Source organism: Mirounga leonina, unplaced genomic scaffold (assembly GCF_011800145.1).
Source record: "Mirounga leonina isolate KUSES-001 unplaced genomic scaffold, KU_Mleo_1.0 Mir_154, whole genome shotgun sequence".
NCBI lineage: Eukaryota > Metazoa > Chordata > Mammalia > Carnivora > Phocidae > Mirounga > Mirounga leonina.
Genome location: NW_023270389.1, coordinates 51,988,471 through 52,011,025, shown reverse-complemented (window position 1 = coordinate 52,011,025; position 22,555 = coordinate 51,988,471). Strand labels below are relative to the sequence as shown.

Below are 22,555 nucleotides of genomic sequence, written 5' to 3'. Positions count from 1 at the left end.
TACTTCCTCTCACATAGGCCTCCCCACAGGGGCTGCTTGGGTGTCGTTACAGCTTAATGGCTGACTTCCTCCAGATAGCAATCCAGGAGACAAGGTAGAAACTGCAGTGCCTTTTATGTCATTGCTTTGGAGTCATGCAACATCACTTCCACAGTGTGCTCTTGATCACAGAGTTCAGCCCTTACTTCCATTGTGTGACTCCACTATATTCTATACTAGACTCCCAGGAACACTGTTGTGGTCATCTCCTTCCCAGCCAACACAAAGAGGAAAAGACCAGAGATCATGTGCAGGAGAATTTTAGGCCAGACCTAGAAGCACATTCTTTTCTGGTAAACAAGAACCACAGCACTGGTTTGGGAATGTAATTGAGCTACGTGCACAGGAAGAAAAAATAGGTGTGACAAGTTTCTACCAGAAAGTAATTTGTACACAAGATTTCAGGTAATGTCTTACAAAAATGCCATCTCTTTAGAAATGAAAAATACATGGCACTAGAATTGGGAGAGAACAAAAATAATAGAATGACAGGTGCTACTCAATAGGAATACATTGTATAATTTAGTAAATAAAAATTCCTTGCTTCTGTCCACTAACTTAAAAGAAGGTTAACTAACATGGATTAAGTATCTGCTTTGTGGCAATAATGTATTAGATACTTAATAGATCTAGTTTCATATGTTACTCACATTAGCCCCGAGAAATAAGTATTATCATCTTTATATAACATATGAAGAAATAGACTAAAAATTTTTAGGTTATCATTTGGGGTCAAAGGGCTATAATAATAATATACAGAATCTGGGACGCCTGGGTGGATCAGTTGGTTAAACCTCTGCCTTCGGCTCAGATCATGATGCCAGGGTTCTGGGATTGAGTCCTGCATTGGGCTCCTTGCTCAGCAGGGAGCCTGCTTCTCCCTCTGCTTGCTGCTTCCCCTGCTTGTGCATGCGCTCTCTCTGTCTCTGACAAATAAATAAATCTTTAAAAAAAATAATATGTAGAATCCAAACCTATGTTAATCTCACTCTAAAGCCAGTGAATTTTCATGACCTACAAAATCAAGGTATTCTTTTTTAAACCACTGAATTGATGTAACTCCACTCTCAATTGCTTAAAAGGTAGTATTTTTAATATTACAGACAAGATATTTTAGATCTTACATATTTCAGATCATATTCTAGATCTAATATCATACACCTTGGATGGAAGACTATAATGTAACCTAATATTAAAATATAACATGAGACTCTATCTTTCAAACAGCGTTGTTTTCTGTGAAAGCACTTTTGGAGAGTGATTTCAGCATACAGATCAACTAGTGCATTAAAAAATACCTTTAGATATAGAATATTTCAATTATGTCAGCCAGAAGCTAACATCCTTCTTTAAAGGACAGGTTGTAGAAAAACCTATTGGAAGCCAAAATATTCTCTTCAACAGAAGTCTTTCAGACACTCAAGCACACTTTTAATTTATTTTCCATGCATTTTGTCTGACATATTACTTGATGTTATTCAAGGCTTAGAAAGGTATGTTTTGGTTTAGTGGTGATTACTTCAGGGGTGAAGAGATTTGAAAGTTGTGCAGATGCCCTTGAAGGGAAGAGCTGCTTGCTTATGGAAAGCAACATTACTAGAAAATGGATACATTGAGAAGTAAATGGCAAACCAAATGATCCCAGGTTTAGCTTGTTACTAATTAGCAAAATATTCAGAAATATTCACTGCCAGGATCTTAAGATCATATAGGTGAGCATTGGAAAGTCCATCATTTTTTTTTAAGATTTTATATTTTATTTATTTATTTGAGAGAGAGAGAATGAGAGACAGAGAGCATGAGAGGGAGGAGGGTCAGAGGGAGAAGCAGACTCCCTGCCAAACAGGGAGCCCGATGCGGGACTCGATCCCGGGACTCCAGGATCATGACCTGAGCTGAAGGCAGTCACTTAACCAACTGAGCCACCCAGGCGCCCAGTCCATCATTTTTTTAATCTTACTGAATTAGGCACAAGCTTCATTTTTACTTTTATTGAAGTATAATTAACATACAGTGTTATATTAGTGTTGGGTGTACAATGTAATGATTCAACAATTCTATACATTTCCATTGTACACTATGGTAAGTGTAGTCACCATCTGTCACCAAACACCGTTATAACCATCTTATTAACTATATTCCCTATGCCATACTTTTCATCTTCATGACTTACTTATTTTGTAACTGGAAGTTTGTACCTCTTAATCCCTTTTCTCTCTTTTACCCATCTTCCCACCTTCCTCCCCTCTGGCAACCACCAGTTCTTTCTCTCTCTCTCTCCCTCTCTTTTTAAAGATCTTATTTATTTATTTGAGAGAGAGAGAAGAGAAGGAGAGCAGGGGCGGGGGCAGGGACAGAGGGAAAGGGAGAAGCTGACTCCCCGCTGAGGGCAGAGCCTGAGGGGGGTTCAATCCCAGGACCTGAGCTGAAGTCAGAAGCTTAACTGACTCAGCCACCCAGGCACCCCTGTTCTCTCTATTTAAGAGTCTTTTTTTTCCCTTTGTCTCTTTTTTTCTTTGTTCATTTGTTTTGTTTTTTAGATTCCACATGTAAATGAAATCATATGGTATTTATCTTTCTCTGTTTGACTTATTTCACTTAGCATTTATACCCTCTAGGTCCATCAAGTTGTTGCAAGTTCTCAGGGAAATGCAAATCCAAACACCAGTGAGGTACCACCTTACACCTGTCAGAATGGCTAGAATCAAAAAACACAAAAAGTAACAGGTGTTGGCAAGGATGTGGAGAAAAGGGAACCCTTGTGCGCTGTTGGTGGGAACGCAAACTGGTGCAGCCACTGTGGGAAACAGTGTAGAGGTTACTCAAAAAATTAAAAATAGAATTACCATATGATACAGTAATTCCATTATTAGGTATTTGCCTAAAGAAAACAAAAGCACTAATTTGAATAGATAAATGCACTCCTATGTTTATTGCAGCATTATTTACAAAACCTGAGGTATGGAAGGAGCCCAAGTATCCACTGATAGATGAATGGATAACAAAGAGGTAGTATTTTTATACAGTGGAATATTAGCCATAAAAAATAATGAGATCAAACTTAATGTTTGATGTAGTCATTTTATTTTATTTATTTTTTAAGGATTTTATTTATTTAATTGACAGAGAGAGAGCACAAGTAGGCAGAGCAGCAGGCAGAGGGAGAGGGAGAAGCAGGCTCCTCACCGAGCAGGGAGCCCTATCCCAGAACCCTGGGATCATGACCCGAGCGGAAGGCAGACGCTTAACCAACTGAGCCACCCAGGCACCTCAGATGTAGTCATTTTGATAGAGTTCTTTTCACACAGTTGTGTCTAATTGGCTACTTCAAAATGTAAGGAACAGAGGCAGAAGAGATACATTTGAGAATATTCTGGAGGTAAAATCAAGAGGTTTATAAATTAATTGTATGTCATGGGCAGGAGAAGCGAAGGGAAGAAAAAGAATTAAAGGTCACATCTACGTTTCTAGTGTAGGTGGCTGGATGATTTTGGTCGAACAAATGAGACAAGAGGAAGAAGAGTAGATTTCAGGGTGAGGGTAAGATTTATTCTGTTTCAGACATTGATGAGTTTGAACTTACTGAACATTAAAGTGGGATTATTTTTCAGTTATTAGAAATAGTCTTTAATTGTGAAAGAAGTTTAATAGTTGGAGTTAAAGGTTTGAGAGACATTACCATGAGGTAATGAGAGTGGCTAAAATTTCCTTGGGGGAAAATGTGGGAGATGCAGGTTAAAAGTAGAATTTAAGTGATCACTGACATTTGAGGGGTAGATGCAGGACGAGAAAGCCCAGCTAAAGGATTTGCAGAAAAATGACCAGAACATTGTGAGAACTAAGACAGTGTAGTAACAGACCAAGGAGTAGAGATTTGCAAGGTGGGGGTGATATGTAGCATTGCCACATGGAACAGGGAAGTTCAGTATGAAAGGACCAAAAACTGTTGATTGGATTTGGTAAATTTTAGAAGTCCTGAACCTCTGTGTTGGTGATTTTACCGAAGTTGGGAAATACAACCTCATTGTAGTGGGTTGAGGAGGGGGGAACAGTGTTCTTAACCTTTCAAGAAAGTTGGTGAGAAGAGGAAAGAGATTGGATTAAAACATTGGGTTATATTAGGCCAAGAAAGGGGTAAGAAATTCGAGCTCATCTGTAGTTGGAAAGGAAGAGCTAAAATAGAGGGATTAGCTACTGAATTTTAACAGTACAGTTTCCTGACGTGCTTCTGTGTCTTTGCAAATGCTGTTTACTCTGCTTAGAGGCTTTTTCCACTTAAGTCCACCTGAGTAAGCTCTTCAACAAAGGCATATTAACAGTCAAAAGAAAATAGTAATTTTAGTGTACTGGCAGTTTCTATACTTAGAGATGTTTCAAAATATTTTCTATGACTTTTTTTAGTAGGTTGCTCAGGCAAATTACATTTAAAAAGTATTCAATGCAGAATGGCTGAGTAAAGGAGCTTGGTGAATCCACTTACAAAAAGCAATGATAAAAGTCAATAAAATTGTCAAAAACCAGCCAGTTCAGGACTTGGGAAAGTGACAAATTATATAAAAAATTGGGAGGCATCTATTCAAGAAAAACTACTGAACTCAGATAAGAGCGGTCTGTATTTTAGTCCCTGAGGCTGCTCCCATTCTGCTCGTTCCCACCACTGGCTTATTGTCATGGTAGTTTTACAAGGGTGGGGCAAGCTGTGAAAACTAGGAGCTTTGCAAAAACAGGTCCATAAACACAGTGAACGAATTGGTGGTTGCCAGAGGGGAGGGAGTGGGGGAGATGGGCAAAATGGGTGAGGGGAAGTGGGAGATACAGGCTTCTAGCTGTGGAATATATAAGTCACGGAGCTGAAAGTTAAGCATAGGGAATATAGTCAGTGGTCTAGTGATAGCATTGTATGGTGACAGACAGTAGCTGCACTTGCGGTGAGCGCCGCATAGCATATAAAGTTGTTGAATCACTGTCTTGTACACCTGAAACTAATGTGGTATTGTGTGTCAGCTATACTTCAATAAAAGAAAGAAGGAAAACCAGTAGCTTTGCTTTAGCTGCTGGAAGGGGTTTACTTGATTTGGAACAAACATAGAAACCCTGTATTTTTGGAATGTTGTTGGAAACAGTAGTGATTTTTGTGGCAAAGAGATGGGAAGGCCAGTGTTGTAAATAGCATGAGGTCATAATTCTGGTTGGGGAAAGCCACAGATTGGCCAGAATTTGAACAAGATTTAAGGAGTAGGTAGGCCTTCATAAGATTGTACATATCACTGGTGTCTATTAGACGCTGTATGTGTGTAAGGCTATGCACACACTCAGGAGAGACCAGAGAGAGCCCTAACTAGTTACATACCCATGCTGGACCTCAGGCCTTGCATGTGTATGACTGAGTCGTGTTTCCAGAGTTCTGTCTCCAAAATGGTTTTGCTTTTCTTTTCTATTCAATGGAGAGCAGCTGTGTTCCAAGTGGAGTAAATAGCTGAAGACTGGTTCTTGCAGGATTAAGCTTTTAGTCTTCCCCTGTCAGCAAGTGGCAACTCCCAGGCTCCAAATCTCAGAATCCAGAATCTGACCTCTCTCTGACTTGATCATTTCTTGTACTGGATTATTGCCATCGCTCCTAACTGGTTTTCCTCCTTTCACCCTCGGCCCTACCACCCTAGTCCGTGTTCCACACACCGGCCATACCCATCCTTTTGAAATTTGTCAGATTACTTTACTTCTCCCCTTAAAGTCCTCTATTGGCTTCTCATTTCACTCAGCCAAACGTTCTTTTTACCAAGGTTTACAAGGCTCAGTGCAGTCTTGCTCTCTGATTTTTACCTTTCTGACCTCATTCCCTGCTACTCCCTCCCTCACAAATGCCACACTTGTCCTTTTGCTATTCTTCAGACACTCCAGGTGTATGCTTGCCGTAGACTGGAGTGCTGGCTGGGACCCTTGTTCTTAGGTTGGTACATGGTTCCCTCCCTTCCCTCATTCTCATTTTTCTTCAGCTGCCACCTTCTCATTGAGATCTTGCCTGCTCAGGAAATAGGGATAATAATAAATGAATGAACAAATAATTTAAAAGTAAATATATTTATTATAATATAATAAATGAATGTTTCTCCTTTTATAATGCCTCAGAATGATTCAATACTGAGAAAGATTGGAAAAACGGATGCAACGTTTTGGGATTGCATTTGAAAATATGAAAAACATACATAAAATTTTCAGTTTCTATCCTTAGTATATGGTCTGAAGAACAAGTCATCAGATTTGTGTTTTTCTAAAAATTTTTTCGCTTCTGTTCTTAATGATTTTTCGCTATTTGAGATGTCACCTCATCTTTTGAAATTCTGTTAGCCATCACTATATTTAAAAAGCTACAAAAATCACAGAGTAGGAAGTAATACTTTTTTTTTTAATAGATCAGGCATTTCATACATTTTCAATATACTTTATTATTAGTTCTGTAATTGACATTTCTGTCAACGCAAACATCAAAAGTTAGAGCTGGAGGTGGCATAGAAATGTTTTCCTGCTGGGGGGAATTGGAGTATTCTTTTATTTAATTATTTTCAACAATTTGCCTGTCAAAGCAAAAGAGGAAGTTCAAGTCACTCTAAATTGTCTTACCTTAACCTGTCATTTAAAGGGATACAGATTTAAAAGGACTAATATTGCTCTTAATTTCCTGCGAAAGATCTAAAGTAAAATGAATTAAGATATCTTTGCATATTTTTCAAATGCTGTTCAAAAAATGAAGTGTGTTAAAGGTATTAATTTGAATGCAAAGGAATCTTAGCAGAAAGTTAAGTCCATCAGTGCAATATTATAGGGATTATTTGAAAATTACCTTATCACGTTTAGGCACTCCTACATATTATGAATTGCCCCTGCTTTTGAAGTGTGAGGTGCCCTTGTTTTGCTTCATATGTATTTCAAACTGGCTTTCTGTTTGTTGACCTAAAACTTGTATTTAGTTACTTGTAACATGGATAGTAAGTTATGTGAAGGCAAAAGATGGGAAATACAATATGATCTCCTTTAAGACACATGCCCAAGTAATTGTAGAAGACCAAAGTCACAGTAATATTAGGTAAGTAAGCTTCACTCCTGGTTGTACTTTTTATGTTCAGTATAATCTGTAGTTTTTATATTTGGATTGGTTAAAATGCTATCTAAAAAAAAAATTTCCCTGTGATTTAAGTGACTGTTAGCTGTCTAACACTACTCCTAACTCATTATAACTAAAGAGCAAAATAGTCTCAATCAGAGGCTTATTTTCTCCTAATTTCTTAATTCATAGTTTGATTAGAGAAAAGGCAATCACAAAGAGCTTTTACTATAGAAACCAGTTTGCAGATGAAAATTTTTTATATTCAAATGAAAAGAAGATAGGGGATATAGAAAAGAAATTAGTTTTTTAAGAAAATGTGCTGACCATATAGCACTTATGTATGGCAAACACCAGCAAAAGAAGTGCTGCTCAAACTTTAAATGTATACATACATTGCCTGGAGATCTTGTTAAAGTAAAGTCTTTTTTCTTAGGTCTGGGATGGGGCCTGATATGCATTTCTAAAAAAATCTCCTACCAGATTCCACACCACACTTTCAGTAGCAAGGATTTAAATTGCTTGCTAATATTAATTCATTTAATCCTCATATCATCCCTAAGAGGTCTGCACTATTACTATATCCATCTTGTAGATGAGCAAAATATGTTCCAATAAAACAGTTTTGACACATTAGATACTATTTCTTTAGCAGTCAGATACTTTATAAAATTTGTGTGTGCGTGTGCGTACGCACACATGTGTGTATGAAAGAGAGAGAGAGAAGGAGGGGGAGACGGTAGGAGGGAGGGAGGAAAGGACTTTATAATATTGTTTTATTCTTGCATTTTAAATTATCTGTTTCAACAAAATGATTAAAAATATATTTGATAAGGGAAGGTGTTTAAGAGAAAGTGAAGGGAAAGAGTGTATTAGTTTTCTATTGCTCCATAACAAGTTACCAAAACATTTAGCATCTTAAAACAATACACATTTATTATCTCACATTTTCCATGGATCAAGAGTCTGGGCATGGCTTAGCTGGGTTCTTTGCTCAGGGCCTCACGAGGCGGCAGTCCAGAGTTTCAGTTAGGACTTCAGTCTCATCTGAGGCTTGGGGTTCTCTTCAGAGCTCAAGTGATTGTTGGCTGAATTAATTTTCTTGCAGCTGTAGAACTCCTGGTGGCTTGCTTCTTCAAGGCCCACAGGAGAATCTACTCTAAGGGAAGGCCCAAGCCCTCTTTGAAGCATTTACCTGATTAGGTTAGGCCCACCTTGATAGTCTCACTTTAATTAATTCAAAGTCAAAGTGATTGGGAATCTTATATCTGCAGAGTCCCTTTCCCTTTGCCTTATGACACAACCTAGTCACAGCCATCATATTTATACATTCTACCTACACTCAATGGTAGGGATTTTGCAGGGTGTACACCCCAGGAGGCAAGGATCTTGGACAGTCTTAGAACTGCTTATCACAGAGAGCTATTACCAAAAATAATGCAAACCTGTCATTTTTTAAGCGTCTGTTAAGTAACAGCCACTTTCGCATACATGTTATCTCACTTGTCAGTGTAATGATGCAAGATAGGTACTATTACTTCCTTCATTTTATAAGTTTATATCTCATATGTCCTATCGGACTAGGCCCTAGGATGTAAATATATGCAGTATTAGCTAAACAAACAAACAAACGATCTAAACAGCTCCTCAAAAGAGTACATGATGAATTGCCAAATGAGTAGTACGAACATTTATTGGTATGGGTTTCCAGTGTCTTTTCTCAAGCCATTTCCATTACTTGTGAAACCCTTATCATCTCTGCCTATTGAAGCCAGGGTTCAACTATTAGTTTCAATGCCATTTTCTTTGTCACTTATCCCCAGTCAGAAGTGATCTGTTGTTCCTTGAATATAGAAGTCCACTATAATTTTGCTTATCTATCTTTAATAACATTTATGATATTCTGTGTTACATTACAGTTACATATGTCTTCTCTTCCTTACTTGACTGTAAATTCCTTCTGACAAGCTTGGGTCTTTATTCATACTTGTATTTGTCCTGTGCTGGGCTTATCAGAGATTTCAACACAGTGGGTCACCAGTAAATGGTAGCTTTACTTCACTTTCAAGTGATTAAGTCAGGGAAAATTTGAGTGCGTTAGTGGGATTTGGAAGAGTAGAAAGTAGGAAGCATAGCATTTTGACATCTGTGAAAACAGGAAGTATAGATGCATGCAGAATTTGCAGTGTGCCTATGAGACAGTGAGTGTGAGATTGGAGAGACAGGTGGGGAACAGGCCTTGGAGGGCCTCATTGAAAACACTGAACAGTGTGGACTTTAACTGTATGAAGCCATGGAGAGTCCCACTGAGGTATTTTGAGAGAGGGCATGCCATGAGCAAAGATTTGAGTCAGGAAGATTAAGTGGGCAGTAAGCTATGTAAAATGCAGTTAGGAACAGTGAAGAACCTGTGATTATATGTCTAATTTGAGGAGATAAAGCCTGAACAAGGGTGCCATCCTGGAAATAGAAAATGACTGATTTCAGGGAAATAATTGACAGGAAAAGGTGATGAGTCATACCTGTCTTTAATTGCCATATTCAGAGGCTTACTGCTGGGTTAGCTTGGCCTGGAAGAAAGCATATTTGTATATTAATTTCATTCATTTCAGAAATATTTGTGTACATACATATTTTTAGCACTGTGATTGGTTCCTTGGAGGCACTTATTTTAAGGCTAAACTTCCTTATGTTTTATGTGGGAATAGCATTTTAAATCATTTAAGGAATTACATAATACTATGAAACATCAGTTATTGCATTTGACCCAAATGTAATCAAGTGCCAAATGTGTGGCTTAGATTCTGAGTGTTGTGAGATTAATTATCATTTGGGCTCTTGATGTTTTCCCCTACGATAATCTAACCATTGGATGCTTGAGTATGATTTGGTCCCATATCAACTGAACTTAAGCATTTAGTATTGATTTCCTCCCCCTGTGATTTGTATTTCATTTAAAAACCTGAAATACAAAATTGTGGTGTTTAATTCATGATTACAGTCTGTTGAGTCTAACCTTATTCCACCTCAATCATAGAGTAATTTTTATGTTTTAAAATACTGCGCCTCTAAAGAATGAAAATCTAGCATTCAATAGAAAGTAAACTACCTTCTCACATTTCTAGGTTGCATGTCTTCTACAAAAAAAAAAAATTCATGACTTTTTAAAGAGTAATTTTTCAGTTGGACAAAGAATACATTGTAATCATTTCCTGCAGCAGTATTTTTGTGCCTGGAAAGTTTATTATCTTGACCTTAACTAGAATCTAGTATTTTTTTTTTTAAGTGATAAGATTCTTGAATTTGGCAGATTGAAATCTGATTCTAACATATTTAATGTGTATGGGACTGATTTCTATTATATTTAAATTGTACACTATATAGTCTAGTCTTTTATATTTATAGTAAGTATATTCTCACTTTTCATAAAATGGATTGTTTTTTTGAAAACTGTATTGGGCATTTGAAAAAAATCATCTTTAATGTTTTGAAGCAAATAGAAATGAATGATTGCTCTGCAAGGGTCCTGGGTTTGACACATCTTTTTCTTTGTTTTCATGCTGGGGTCAGTTTTGGTTCATTTAGTACTTTGTAGGTATACCAATTACCTTAACTGAAACGGTATTAATGTAATGATATAGTATCAAGAATTAAGTGATCATGTCTCCCTTTCTATATTTTTCTAATTTTTTAAAAAAATAGTCCTTTCAGAAGTTAGAAAATAATTTGAGTTAACTAGCACCCTTATACAAAGTTATCCTAGTTCTTCCTTAATTTAGTGCTATTTTCCTGTTATTCCAAAATGCATGCGGCTGTCTTTCATCGTTTTTCTAACTTAGGTGTGATAAAAGCTTCACATTTCCCAACTCCCAAATTCTCCTGAATGCCAGTTAATGTGATGCTTCTTTGCCTCGCTTCATGTCTCAAACTTCTTGAAAGATGACGATAAAGATTAATATTAGATAATTTATCTTAGAGACATTGTCAAAATGCTTCCTTTGTAATTTTCCTGTGAACACTTCCTGTAGATATTATAGAATAGGGTGAAGATTTGGATAGGAAAGAATATTAGAAGAGGGAGGTTGAATTCAAGAAAATTTGGTCATGCAGAATTGTCGGATGTAGCACCAAGGCTGGTGCTACACCAAGTTTGCGTGAAAACTTGAGCACTTACATTTCTTATTACTCCGAGTTCCTATTACATACGAAGATGTTTTCACTTGAAATCCGTAAAGTTTAGCTGAGATGGGATTTTGCCCTCTTTGCCCTTGAAACCCGTTTCTCGTACCTAATGTAATTCATAGAATAATGGGGAATTCAGGGAAAATCTTTGGTATCTAAAGTTCTAAGTTAATACAAGATTTCATTCTTGGTATTTCTTTTTTAAGCAAAGGAATTGCTTCATGACCTGAGGATTTTAGGTTTTGTTTTGTTTTAATGAAATATGTTTCAAATGTCCAAGGATCTCACATATTTACATGCAAAGCAATTATATTCTAGATAAAGTTATACACTGGTACTTTTCTGGAGATTGGAGGCTTAATTTAATCCTATAATGTCTTTTTTAATAGTAGGGCTGACCTTTAAATGATAGATAAGTGAACTTTGTACTTGAAGGGTCACTGCAACTAGTAAATGCCACACAGTTTTTATAGAAATTTAACTTGATTTTATTTATCTTTCTACAACATTTTTACATGTAGTTATATTTTCTAAGTGGCTCAGTAAAGCCTGTGTTTGAAAAGTTCATCTAGATCCAGGATGTTAAGGGGAAGATAAGAATATTTATTCACAATGGCTACAACTTAATATGATAATAGCATTTTAAATGGTAGCCGAATAGAGAGGAGAGGGGTTAGAAACAGTGTAGAGTTCTTAAAATTATTATTATTATTGACAAATGATGATTTAAATGTAAGAGAAAAACCCCAAGTGGATTTTCTCTGAGATAAACTTCTTTCTAGCAAATGTTGTTGATGTTTGGCATTTCAGTTTTACTGCCTACATGAATTAACTAAACTGTTTTTTGACTGGTTTTTGAAAATCATTTGCTTAATCAGATTTGTAAGACATTTAAATAAATTAACAGAACTACTGGAAAATTGTCTGTGTAAAGCCAATCACTGATTTGATTTGGGAAGATAAGCAACTTTGTATTACTTAGAAAACAAACACAAAAATATATGGAATTTCTGTTCTCTTTTTTATTGTTAAAAATTTTAAATAAATATAAAATGGACCCTGACTGCCCACCAATTCTGATTCTCCAGGAAAAATCATTTAATGGTTTAGATTTTTTTTTCCAAAAGGAATATTTTGTATATCCTGTTTGGCAACTTGCTTTTCTCCTTAAACAATCTATTATGAACACTACGTTAAACTATTTCTCGCTCTTTTTAATTGCATAGTATCCTATGGCATGGATATAGCATAATTTACTTTTCCAGTTCTCTTTTGAAGGTTCTAAAAACAATTTCTATTTTTCTTTTCTTTGCTGTTACGGATATTGTAAAGAATAGTTACCCTTATATATATATTCTGAAGCACAAATGCAGATTTCTAGATACTACCGCGGTGTGCACAATCTGGTTTTTGATAGTTGGTACTAAATTACTCTCTAGAAAGACTACAGCTTTATATTCCTTAGAGTTGTGTATCCGAGCACCCTTTCCTTCATTCCTTTACCCAAAGGAGACATTATCAGTCTTCATGTTTACTGCTTCCATGATGTGATAATAGCAGTAATGGGAGTTAACTTTTATTGAACATTTATACATGCCTGAGACTATTATCAGCACTTTTTGGATGTTCTCCATGTTGTGAAGTGAGCCCTCTCTAGTCTCTGGACTTTTATTCCCATAAGTAAGTAGTAGATGGTCTGTAGTTATTCACAGCCTACTTCAGAGTCCTTGTGTCCAGGGGGCTTTGTGTGGCCTGTGTGGCCAATGAATCCACTTTGCTGCCAATTTAATGATTAGGATTCAGACTAAAATGCATACACACCCAGGTGATGCTGATACAGCTGCGTGTTTTCAGTGAATCTTTGAATTAGAAGAGATCCTAGAGCATTTACTGCCTGCCCTCTCCTGAAGTAGAATTCCCTTAATGCTTGGCAAGTAAACTGGTTTCTGTGGGAACAGATTGGGGCACTGATTCACAAGGCAGTTAATTCCACTTTCTAGTGAAAAACTATGTAACTTATACATTTAATTCGCACACCAGCCCTATAAGGTAATATTTGATCCATTTCTAGTATAGAAAAATCGAAGATAGGTCAAGCAGTTTGCCCAAGGTCACACAGTTTGTGAATATTTTTCTTGCTAAAATCTTTTCTTTCTTTTTCAGGCTAAGGCCTTGCTTGAATCTCCCTTTTCCTCCTCAGGCACTGCTCCCATTACAGGTCGGCGCAGAGTATGACAAACTCCTGTTGTTTATCAGCCTCATGCTGGGGTTTGGGTTGAAGCCAGCAAGCTGATAGCAACTGTGACCCCCGAGTACATGTCTGTGGGCAGGGCTTGGGGAGGTAGGTGTCTGAGGAAAAGACCTGAGGAGAAAGGTGCTAACTGTTGGGTCCTCTTTATTCAGCCTATTACAAGCAGGAAAAATTAAATAACCTCAAATCATTAAAATATTTAAATTTGGGAGACTGGCAACAAATTAGGCATTATATATTTGCTCAGAGAATGTACTCAATAAATGTTATTTGAACTTAATTATACTGAACTATCTCATTTGTAGTTCTGGAAACTGAGACCTTGAGACAAAGTGACAGTGTCAGGACCAGAATCTAGGCTCCTGATACTTTATAATTGCATTGTGTGAACAATTAACTCCTTTAGCTGAAGCAAGACTGAGAGCTTATTAACTATTTGCAGAAAGATAATAGAAGTAATTCATATGCCATTCCTGTAGCAGCAGTTAGTATCAGTAAGGAGAGGGCTTAATTTTTCTGTTGGAGAAATTATGGTTCTTGTCACACTAGGGGGATGTGGTGTTCTAATGATTTGAATATGGCATTGGGAGCTGAATGACTCAGATCTCTTATAACTACAGGAATAAGGCTGAGCTTTCTGAAAACTTAGTGCTGAAAATATCATACTGGCTTTAATTTTGGGGCTGGAGTAAATATTTGTAAAATGTATGTCAATAGAAAGGCTACACAATATTGTACTGTTACTATTTTCATGATACTATAGAGACAGGCAAATTAGTTAATAAAAATTCCAAGTGGTACACATTTGAGCACATTAAAATATTTTGAAAGGTATTTTGTTTTTATTTTTTTATTTTTTGAAAGAGAGAGCACAAGCTGGGGGAGGGGCAAAGGGCGAGGGGGAGAGAGAGAGAGAATCTTATAAGTAGGTTCCACGCCCAGCAGGGAGCCCGATTTGGGGCTCAATCTCATGACCCTGAGATCTTAACCTGAGCCAAAATCAAGAGTTGGGTGCTTAACTAACTGAGCCACCCAGCTGCCCCTTGAGGGGTATTTTAAAAATACAGAAAGTTTGTTTTAAAAAAAAAACCCAGAAATTTGGCTTTAGATAATTAGAGCTTTAATTTGCCTTTCTCTTTGTACCAAAACAACAAATAAATTTTACATCAGAGAAATAAAGGTTTTAGATTTTACCAGTCTCTTCAGAATTACCTGGCTTTTGTAATCACCTCTCTCCCCATAACCTTTATGACTCTCTAGTGCTGATTTTCGCTTACTTGCCTCTACCATTCCCCAGCTTTGCTTATCCCACTTACCCCCTCTTTCTTTTATCCATCCTAATTCAATTATATTTAAAGCCTATTATGTACAAGGCACTATACTAAATGCTTAGCACCAGTACCTATCTTCAAGGAATTTGCAGTCTAGAGGTAGAAAGAGGTATGTGTAAAATAAATGCAAGATAGAGGAGCTAAGATGCAGAGTAGTAGGAGGAACCTAGGCTTGCCTTGTCCCTTGAACACAGCTAGATAAATATCAAATCACTCTGAATACCCAAGAAATCGATCTGGGGACTGACAAAATAAACTGCACAACTAGAGGGAGAGACAAGGCCATATGGTGGAAGGTAGGAGGTGTGGAGATGTGATTTGGGGGAGAAACGGATCACGGGTGTTGTGGAGGGGAGGGAGTCCGAGTCATGGAGAGAGGCCAGAGAGAGAGGAGCACACAGGGGATCCCACAAGGAAAACACTTCCCCAAAGCCATTGACTGGGAAAATGAAAGGGGCTGATTTTTCTGAGTTTTTACAACAGTGGGGCTCAAAGACTGGAGTTTTAGAAGTCCACGGCATGGCTGGTATGGAGCCCTCAGGGAGCTGAAATGCTCCTTTGAAGAAGGAAGGCAGAGAGCCTGGGAGCAGATGGTGTGATCCTGAGATGTGCTGGGAGAGATGGTTCTCCCTTCTTGGAGTGCATCTGGGAGAGGTGGCATTGCCTGTCCAGGGACAAAAGAGCTGGTGGATGCCATTACCTTCCCTGCCCCTCAGCATAGTTGCAGAGACACCTGCTGAAGGCAGCTAATCTGGACACTGTCTCTTGGCTGCCCTTTGCTCCAAACTCCATGATCCTGTGCTTTGGTGCAACTGCCCTTCTGGGACAAATCTGCATTAGTCCCAGCATGGCGAGACCCTCCCCCAGAGGACCAGGATGGGTCTGTCCCATGCTGGGTCCCTAAAGTTTGGACTTTTGAAACTAAGCCGGCCTGCCTGGGAAAGAACACAGGTGTACCACGCTGCTGGTGGGGGCAGGGGGCACATGGCCCCAGACACGGGGTGAAGGCAGGGATCTGAGGGACACCTGGGACACACAAGTGGAGATTGTTCACTCTTCTGAGAAGGCTTCCTGGACAGCAGTGGGTGCAAAATCCCCTCTCTGGAGATGAGGGAGGGGGCTGGCACCATTTCTCTCCCCTGCCTCCAGCATAAAATACTTCAGTAAGCAGCACAGTGCCAACACTTGCAGCCTTAACCGCTTATACCAAGCCCCCGTCCTCCCCACTCTGCAGGTACTGCTTTTCCTGGGCAAGTGTGCCTGAGAACCAGGGCAGTGGACCCCTCCCCCAGAAGATGAGCACAAAACCCCTGCTCCCACCACATCTACTGACCATAGAGTCCTGCAAAGCTTCAGCTCCAGTGGAAATAGCATAAGGTCTCTTTAACAAGCAGACTAGAGCACCTGTAGTTAAAACTTGCCACATTCTGGCCAAGGTCCAAACACTCCCCACTTCAGGCAAGGAGAAACTGTTCAGAGGACTGACCCGAGGGAGAGAGAAGCCACAACACAGCAGCAGAGTGCACATAGTATACATCAGAGATACTTCTGAAGCACCAGGCCCCTGGACTCCACTCTCCTTTATAAAGCCATTACTTTCAGGAGCAGGAGACATAACCGGCTTTCCTAGCACACAGAAGAAGGCAGAGCTCTAAACAGAATGCCAAGATGGAGGAATTCATCCCAAAAGAAAGAACAAGAAAAGGTTACACCCAGGGATCTAATCAAAATGGATATATGTAATATGCCTGATGCAGAATTTAAAGCAACAATCATAAGGATACTAGCTGGGCTTGAGAAGAGCATAGACATAGACACTAGGGAGTCCCTTACCACAGAGATGAGAGACCTAAAAACTAGTCTGGCCAAAATGAGAAATGCAGTAACTGAGATTTGAAACTGACTGGATGTAATGACCACAGGGACGGAAGAAGCAGAGGAATGAATAAGTGATACAGAAAATAAAATTATGGAAAATAATGAAGCTTAAAAAGAAGAGGGAAAGAAAAATATCAGATCATGAATATAGACTTAGGGAACTTAGTAACTCCATAAAGCATAATAACATTCATATCATAGCAGTCCCAGAAGAAGAAGATGAGAGAGAAAAGGGGGCAGAAGGTTTATTTGAGGAAATTATAGCTGAAAATTTCCCTAATCTGGGCAGGGAAACAGACATCCAGATCTAGGAGGCACAGAGAACTTATTTTAAAATCAACAAAAGCAGGCCAACACCAAGACATATTGTAGTTAAATTATCAAAATATCCAGAAAAAGAAAAATATCCTAAAAGCAGCAAGAAGTTCCCAACTTACAAGGAAAGACAAATAAGGTTAGCAGCAGATCTTTCCACAGAAACTTGGCAGGCCAGAAGGGAGTGGCATGATATATTTCACATGCTGAATGGGAAGAATATGCAGCCAAGAATACTCTATCCATCAGAGCTGTCATTCAGAATAGACAGATAAAGAGTTTTTCAGACAAAAACTAAAGGAGTTAATGGCCACTAAGTCAGCCCTGCAAGAAATAGTAAAGGGGACTCTGAGTGGGAAAGAAAGATGAAAAGTGACAAAGACTGGAAAGAGAGAAAATCTCCAGAAACAATTACAAAACAAGTAATAATATGGCACTAAACTCATATCTATCAATAATTACTCTGAATATAAGTAGACTAAATGCTCCAATCAAAAGACATAAGGTGTTAGAATGGTTAAAAAACCAAGACCCATCTATATGCTGCCTAAAAGAGACTTTTTAGACCTAAAGACACCTGCATATTGAAAGTGAGGTATGGAGAACCATTTATTGTGCTAATGGATGTCAAAAGAAAGCCAGAGTAGCAATACTTATATCAGACAAACTAGATTTTAAACCAAAGACTGTAACGAGATGAAGAAGGGTATTATATCATAATAAAGGGGTCTATCCAACAACAAGATCTAACAATTATAAATATTTATGCCCCCAATTTGGGAGCACCCAAATATATAAAACAACATAAAGGAACTCATTGATAATAATGTAATAATAGTAGGGGAGTTTAATACTCCACTTACATCAATGGACAGATCATCCAAGCAGAAAATCAACAAGGAAACAATGGCTTTGAATGACACACTGGACCAAATGGACTTAACAGATGTCTTCAGAACATTTCATCCTATAACACCAGAATACACATTCTTTTCGAGTGCATATGGGGCATTCTCCAGAATAGATCACATACTGGGTCACAAATCAGGCCTCAACAAGTACAAAAAGATTAAGATCATACCATGCATATTTTCTGACCACAATGCTATGAGACTTGAAGTTAACCACAAGAAAAAATTTAGAAAGACCACAAATACATGGAGAGTAAAGAAGATCCTACTAAAGGATGAATAGGTCAACCTGGGAAGTGAAAGGAGAAATAAAAAAAAAGAAATACATGGAAACAAATGATAATGAAAACACAATGGTCCAAAACCTTTGGGATGCTGCAAAAGTGGTCATAAGAAGGAAGTATATAACCATACAGGGCTGGCCTATTTCAAGAAGCAAAAAATATCTCAAATATGCAACCTGACTTACACCTAGAGGAATTAGAAAAAGAACAACAAACGAAGCCTAAAGCCAACTGAAGGAAGGAAATAATAAAGATTAGAGTAGAAATAAATGATATAAAACCTAAAAAAACAATAGATCAATGAAAACCAGGAGCTAGTTCTTTGAAGGAATTAATACAATTAATAAATCTCTAGCCAAACTTATCAAGAAGAAAAGAGAAAGGAGCCAAATAAATAAAATAGTGAATGAGAGAAGAGAGATCACAACCAACACCACAGAGATACAATTAGAATATTATGAAAAATTATATGCCAACAAATTGGGCAATCTGGAAGAAATGGATAAATTCCTAGAAACATATAAACTACCAAAACTGAAACAGGAAGCAAAAGAAAATTTGAACAGACCCATAATCAGCAAAGAAATTGAATCAATAATAAAAAATCCCGCAACAAACAAAAGTCCAGGGCCAGATGGCTCTCCAGGGGAATTCTACCAAACACTTTGAGTTAATACCTATTCTCCTCAAATTGTTCCAAAGAATAGAGAAGGAAGGGCACCTGGGTGGCTCAGTTGGTTAAGCGTCTGCCTTTGGCTCAGGTCATGATCCCAGGGCCCTAGGATTGAGCCCCACAACAGGCTCTCTGCTTAGCGGGAACTCTGTTTATCCCTCTGCTGCCCGCGCCCCCACCCCCCCGCCCCCAAGCTCAGGCTCATGCTCTCTCTCTTTCAAATAAATAAATAAAAGGAAGAAAAACTTCCAAACTCATCCTATGAGGCTAACATTACCCTGATTCCCAAACCAGACAAAGACCCCACTAAAAAAGAGAATTACAAGGCCAATATGCCTGATGAACATGGATGCAAAAATTCTCAACAAAATATTGGCAAATCGCATTCAAGAGTACATTAAAAGAATCATTCACCATGATCAAGTTGGATTTATTCCTGGGCTACAAGCGTGGTTCAAAATCCACAAATCAGTCAGTGTGACACACCACATTAATAAAAGAAAGGATAAGAACCATGTGATCCTCTCAATAGTGGCAGAAAAAGCATTTGACAAAATGCAGCATTCATTCTTGTTAAAAACCCTCAACAAAGCAGGGATAGAGGGAACATACCTCAACATCATGAAGGCCATATTCTAAAGACCCACAGCTAACATCATCCTCAAGGGCGAAAAACTGAGAGCTTTCCCTCTATGGTCAGAAACAAGACAGGGATGTCCACTCTCACCATTGTTATTTAACATAGTACTGAAAGTCCTAGTGTCAGCAGTCAGACAACAAAAAGAAATAAAAGGCATCCAGATTGGCAAGGATGAAATCAAACTTTCACTCTTTGAGGATGACATTATACTTTATGTAGAAAACCCAAAAGACTCCAGCAAAAAACTGCTAGAACTGATGCGTGAATTCAGTAGAGTCCTAGGTTACAAAACCAGAATTCTGTTGCAGTTCTGTACACCAGTAATGAAGCAGCAGAAAAAGAAATTAAGGAATTGATGCCATTTGCAGTTGCACCAAAAACAGTAGGATACCTAGGAATAAACCTAACCAAAGAGATAAAAGATCTGTACTCTGAAAACTATAGAACACTTATGAAAGTAATTGAAGAGGACACAAAGAATGGAAAAACAATCCATGCTCATGGATTGGAAGAACAAACATTGTTAAAATGTCTATACTACCCAAAGCAATCTACACATTTAATGCAATCCCTAATAAAATACCACCAGCATTTTTCACAGATCTAGAACAATCTAAAATTTATATGGAACCACGAAAGACCCTGAATAGCCAAAGTAATCCTGAAAAAGAAAAACAAAACTGGAGGCATCACAATTCCAGATTTCAAGCTATATTACAAAGCTGTAGTCATCAATACAGTATGGTACTGGCACAAAACAGACCTATAGATCAGTGGAACAGAAGAGAGAACCCAGAATTGGACCCACAACTATATGATCAACTAATCTTCAACAAAGCAGGAAAGAACATCCAATGGGAAAAAGTCTCTTCAACAAATGGTGTTGGGAAAACTGGACCACTTTCTTATACCATACACAAAATAAATTCAAAATGGATGAAAGACCCAAATGTGAGACTGGAAACCATCAAAATGCTAGAGGAGAAAATAGGCACTCAACTCTTTGACATTGGCCATAACAACTTCTTACTAGACAAATCTCCGGAGGCAAGGGAAACAAAAACAAAAATGAACTGTTGGGACTACATCAAGATAAAACTGCACACTGAAGGAAACAATCAACAAAACTAAAAGGCAACCAGCGGAATGGGAGAAGATATTGCAAATGACATATCTGATAAAGGGTTAGTATCCAAAATCTGTAAAGAACTTCTCAAACTCAGTATCCAAAAAACAAATAATCCAGTTAAGAAATGGGCAGAAGACAGTTTTCCAAAGAAGTCATACCGAAGGCTAACAGACACTTGAAAAGATCTCCATATCACTCATCATCAGGGAAATACAAATCAAAACTACAATGATATAGCACCTCACACCTGAACCAGAATGGCTAAAATCAACAACAAAAAACAAGTGTCAGTGAGGATGTAGGGAGAAAGGAACTCTCTTGCACTGTTGGTGGGAATGCAAACTGGTGCAGCCATTGTGGAAAACTGTATTATGCTAAGTGAAATAAGCCAGTCAGAGAAAGACAAATACCATATGATTTCACTCATATGAGGAACTTAAGAAACAAAGCAGATGAACATATATGGGGAAAAAAAAAGAGAGGAAAACCATAAAACAGATTCTTAACTATAGAGAACAAACTCAGGGTTGCTGGAGGGGAGGTGGGGGGGGGAATGGATTAAATTGGGGATGAGTATTAAGGAGGGCACTTGTGCTGAGCACTGGATGTTGTATGTAAGTGATGAATCACTAAATTCTTCTGAAACTAACATTACATTCTTGAAGGCTATGCACCTATGATCATTCCCAAAGTGAGATTTTTGTTGAGTATTTGTAATGGTCATGTTACCCAGTTAAGGGATTAAAACTCTCTAAGAAATCTTGAGTTTTATTCTCATTACTTGTCTTGAAAAGAGGATGATATTTTGCATAAGTAGAATAATACATCTTAATCATAGAGTGATGCAACAGATTCCCATTCCTTTCACTAGATTATAGGGCAGGGGAGCAGAAGTATGAATTGTAGTTTGACTTAATGGAGTATGGAATATTTGACCTTCACATGTCACATTTTGTATGTTGGCCTTTATCACATTTATTTTATTTATTTTTATTTATTTATTTTCCAATATTTTATTTGAGAGAGAGAGAGAGCATGAGAGAGATCTGGAGCAGGGGGGGAGGGTAGAGGGAGAAGTAGACTTCCCGCTGAGCAGGGAGCCCGATGCACGACTAGATCCCAGGACCCTGGGATCATGACCTGAGCTGAAGGCAGACACTTAACCAACTGAGCCACCCAGGCACCCCTTCATCACAATTTTTTTTAAAGGAAAGAAATGTATTATAAGTTATAAATATATGCATAATAAGATTAATATATAAGATCCTATGTGATGTTTTCAACTGAAATAATATAAGTAGAACAGTAATTCTTAATATATGGGAGTACCTTGCTACTCCAGAGATGTATGTCCTCAGTTGAGAATTTACTGTGTCCATTGAGAAATGTCATTTATGAGAATGGGCTACATATGCAAATGTTATATAATTGGTAGAGAGTTTTGAACCATTGGTTATAGAAGACACCTATGCTGACATTCAGGGGCCCTCGGTCTCAGTGGGCATACATGAAGGCCTTTGACTTTTGCAATGCAATTTCATTTTGCCACCCATTCACCTAAGAAGTATGCAGAGCAAATCTTATTCACAGTGCAGACTATGGGTACATTGGCACTTACTAATGATCTCAGATTTGAAGAGTTTGCACAAAAGACTGAAAATGTAGACAGTTGGTATTCAGGATATCCCCTCTAAAGAAAATATTAGTGATTTATTCTCTTAGATTTTTCAAGTGTGATTACTAGAAGGCCATCTGTAAATTAAGTTTGTTATTTGGTAGGTTTTATTAAAATTGTAAAGTTTTAACAAACTTTTAGTGGACAC

The 22,555-nt window shown here is 37.9% G+C and overlaps 1 protein-coding gene across 3 annotated transcripts in view; it reads left to right on the top strand.

Moving 5' to 3' along the window:
- The window catches only part of RABGAP1L (RAB GTPase activating protein 1 like), a 769,071-nt gene that overhangs the window by 178,389 nt on the left and 568,127 nt on the right, over positions 1-22,555 (top strand). The window lies entirely within an intron of this gene.